We start from the raw sequence: 3,595 nt of genomic DNA on the forward strand, positions 1-3,595 counted from the left end.
GCTCTAAGACAGTTTCGGAGATTGGAGAAGTATTATATATGTTATGGTCGAATGAATACGACGATTCTGCATTGCACGTTCGAATTGGAATACGAGGACTATATTCTTCGACGAGACACCGATCTTTGTCATACTTCAAAGAAAATTGAGAAGTGGTTCGCAGAGAATACGTAATACATGTGCGCAATACTTTGGAACACGGCTGTATATTATAAAACTGTAAATAAATCCAAATCGTTTAGAAATTGAAAATAAATCTAAATAAACGTCAGTAGCGTGTTTTCCTGCAACGTATCGTAACTTAAGAGGTAATAAACCCTTGCTATCCTATGTTCCATTAACATAATTTTTTCTTGTTTCGTGCTCCGATATATAACATCCGAAGTATCGATCGCACAGTTACGAATCACCCCGTATATATCTAACATCATTTCTCCTCATTCGTCTTCGTACGAGTTCTAGGTCCTAACGTAGCTCTCGCGTTTACTTATCCTACCTATCTATCCGAACAATAATATAATAGCAATAGCGTTGATAATAATATTAATAGTATTCATCGCCATAATAATAATTACACGAAGAAGGTATTACTTGCACGCGAAGAAAATTGGCGCACCTGTACATTGTATACTAATATGTTATATCGCCGGCGACGATTAATAATTACTAAATGAAACCTGTACGTTTCAATATATATTCATACCACTTCGTTTCATTTCATCTCTCTCGTTTCTTTCATTTTTTTCTTTTTTTTTTTTTTTGTATTTTCATGTTGCCGCGTGTAAAATCTTTGCAGTATCGATGACGATGGCGCTGAGCATTCTCCCTTTCAATGACTAACTTGAAATAGTAAAAAATGGGTTTACCCTAGCGTTTACGATATACAGAACCGGAATCACTAAGAGCAATCGCGCGAATCGGTAGGGACCTGGGGGGGGTGGTTTGGGACCCTCGACTATCGACGCAGTCCCTGCCTCTCTCGCCTATCGCTGACAGAAGTTCAACGAACCGGGGCGCGATCGGTTGATTTGCTCGGTTAATATATCACTTTATGGCAGGTATTTCTAAAAAAAAAAAAGAACAAAAATAAAACTGAGTCCTTAGCAATCATGTTTCGTCCTTTCTTCATGTCTGCCGTTTTCGCGCGATCGATTCTCAAGTTGTGCCAACTCTCTACTAGTAAAGGTAGCCCGAGTCCGCGACACAGGAGCGGGCCGTAGTGAAGAAAACAAAGAACGAGGGACAGCGGCGCAACTATATCATTGATTAACTTCAGGGGCCCCAGACGAACAAACAGAAAGGAACGCGGTATCGATTGATCTTTGATTGTTTTAAAATTGCGAACGTGGCTGTTTGCAGACGCACGTCCGATAAATGGTGGATATCGAGGCCCTGTAATATCTCAGATAGAAATTTGGTTCAATCTATCGAATATTGATCGCAGGTACCGTTGGCGATTCCTCTGTAATATTACTCGAACCTCGGATTGCTTGTTCCACCGTTAATTTTTCATTCCACGGGCCCCAGGGATACGCTGGCTACGCCGCTGAACGAGGAAGTAACAAAGGTTTTACATTCGCGAAGCGTAAAGGTCTCTCTCTCTTGCGACAAACTATATATCGGATCCACTTTACTCTTTCTCGAAGGGAAAACACGAAAAATACGGAAACGTTTAAACGAAGAGAAAAAAAAAAAATAATTGAAGGAAAGAAAATGGCGAGCTACGCCCCGCTGGATCAATCGCAGACGATCCTCGCAGGCGGGCTCGTGGACAGTCTGTGTGTGCTAGTCTCCCTTTTCTCCTTCCGGCGGAAAAATGGAAGTACAGTCTCTCCTCCGGACGTGGCACGTGATTAAGCCCTTTTACTACCATTTTTTTTTTGGACCCTCTTCTCGCATTCGCATTGCATCGTTTTTTTTCTTTTTTACTTTTTGTTTCATTAATCTACGTACTCTTAAACTGGACGACACACTTTGGACGTGCGCACGGGTAAGTAACTTATCGTAGAGTTAATTACTGCATTCTCTTCATTGCCTTTCATCGTCGTTCCTATTATCTTCCCTATCGTCGGAGGATAGCTTTTTTTAAAAAAAAAACAAAAAAAAACAAAAAAAAAGACACGTCTTCGTACTTTCAGCTGGCGCGTTATTGTAACCGGCTCTCCGCGAATGCCCTTATTTCTCGTTTCCTCTCTATACGGATGGACTTTTTGTTTCCTTTTTTCTTTCCTTTCGTTTTGCATGTTTTTCATTTTTTAAACAGTTGATGATGTTGCTTGTTTGTTTGTTTGTTTGCAAACGTACCGATTGTCGTAAAGGCTTCGTCAGTGGTTAAACCCATTGGTCAACGGTAGGCGTGTGACAAACACGGGCGCAAGTCGAAGAGATCGCTGTGTCAATTAACCGAGAAATCTTCGACCTGACCAGGGAGGGGGGCGGTTATTAACAGCGTTGAAGGTTTCTTTCATATTTTTTCATTTTTTCGTTTCTCTTGCGATGCGGATGATGTGAACATCTTTTGCGACCCCGGCTCTCAGAGTGCTTGACTGTGTGTGTGTGTGTGTGTTTTATTTTTCGGCGATAGAACCCAGGAACCATGTGGACCGTTTTAGATCAGCCTTGGAACATGCCGAGAAAATGCAAATTCTGCGACAACGGAGACAGCAGTGTACCGACAACCGAGAAAAGGTGGAGGATAAGAGGCGGCCTTTTCAGTTTGTGTCAGTAGTGCAAACTGTCCATCTCCTTCATTTCGTTGCTACCGTCTGCGCTGTTCCCGGACGCCGTCACCATGTTGCCGCCGCAGTTTTGAGTATCGTATTCGAGTACCAGCCGTTTGATATGGCTTAGCTTCTCGTGCAGATAGTGAAACCGACGTTTCGTCTCCTTGTGTACCGGGTCCCGTTTCGTTTCGTTATACTCGTACAGAATCTGCTGTCTTATTCCCTGCAACAGACGAACGAAAACGGAACGTTAGTCATCTTTGGTTAAACTGGTTATGAAATTTCTTTGCGATGAGAAGATATATATTTGATAATGAGGATGATTCGAGCACATGTGCCAAGATTCGAGGACATGTAGCTTCGCATGTTAATAACATCTGTATGTCCAAAAAAAAAAAAAAAAAAAAAGCAGAACATGAACTTGATATTATATTAAACAGATTTATGGAGATAATATTGCTATGTTATCAAATATATAAGTATCATCGTCTCAGGAATAATATGTCCTTGCGAAAGGATACCTGATATTCTTCCCAGTTCCCAGAGGCCTCTTCTTGTCTTAATCGGTCTTGGAGTTGCGAGAACCGTTTAGAAACCTTCGCCACTTGAGTATGCAACCTTCGATATTCTTCGTAGTCCGCGTTGAATTCTGCCTTGTAACGTCTTCTTTGCTCTGCGCTGCTTATTGTCGTGTAGTACCTGCAAATAATTAGCAACCGGTCATCGTTAAACCAGTGATTCGCAAATTTTGTCAGTGCAAGTGTATATCAACGATTCGAGCACATGCGCTAGGATTCGGTCACATGTGTTTTCGATTGTCTTGATTTTTTTTTTTTTTATAAAATCAATTAAGCCAAGTTACGGTTGAAAAG

The 3,595-nt window shown here is 41.4% G+C and overlaps 1 long non-coding RNA gene across 1 annotated transcript; it reads right to left on the reverse strand.

Annotated features, from left to right (window-relative positions):
• Positions 1 to 511: 511 nt before the first annotated feature.
• LOC128893198 (uncharacterized) lies at positions 512 to 3,589 on the reverse strand. Its single transcript, XR_008461268.1, has 2 exons — positions 3,245 to 3,589; positions 512 to 2,946 (listed from the first exon to the last, which is right to left on the reverse strand). It is a non-coding gene; the product is annotated as an uncharacterized LOC128893198 (long non-coding RNA).
• Between the last annotated feature and the right edge of the window lie 6 nt (positions 3,590 to 3,595).

The sequence above is a fragment of the Hylaeus anthracinus genome, unplaced genomic scaffold (assembly GCF_026225885.1).
Source record: "Hylaeus anthracinus isolate JK02 unplaced genomic scaffold, UHH_iyHylAnth1.0_haploid 27239, whole genome shotgun sequence".
Classification (NCBI taxonomy): domain Eukaryota; kingdom Metazoa; phylum Arthropoda; class Insecta; order Hymenoptera; family Colletidae; genus Hylaeus; species Hylaeus anthracinus.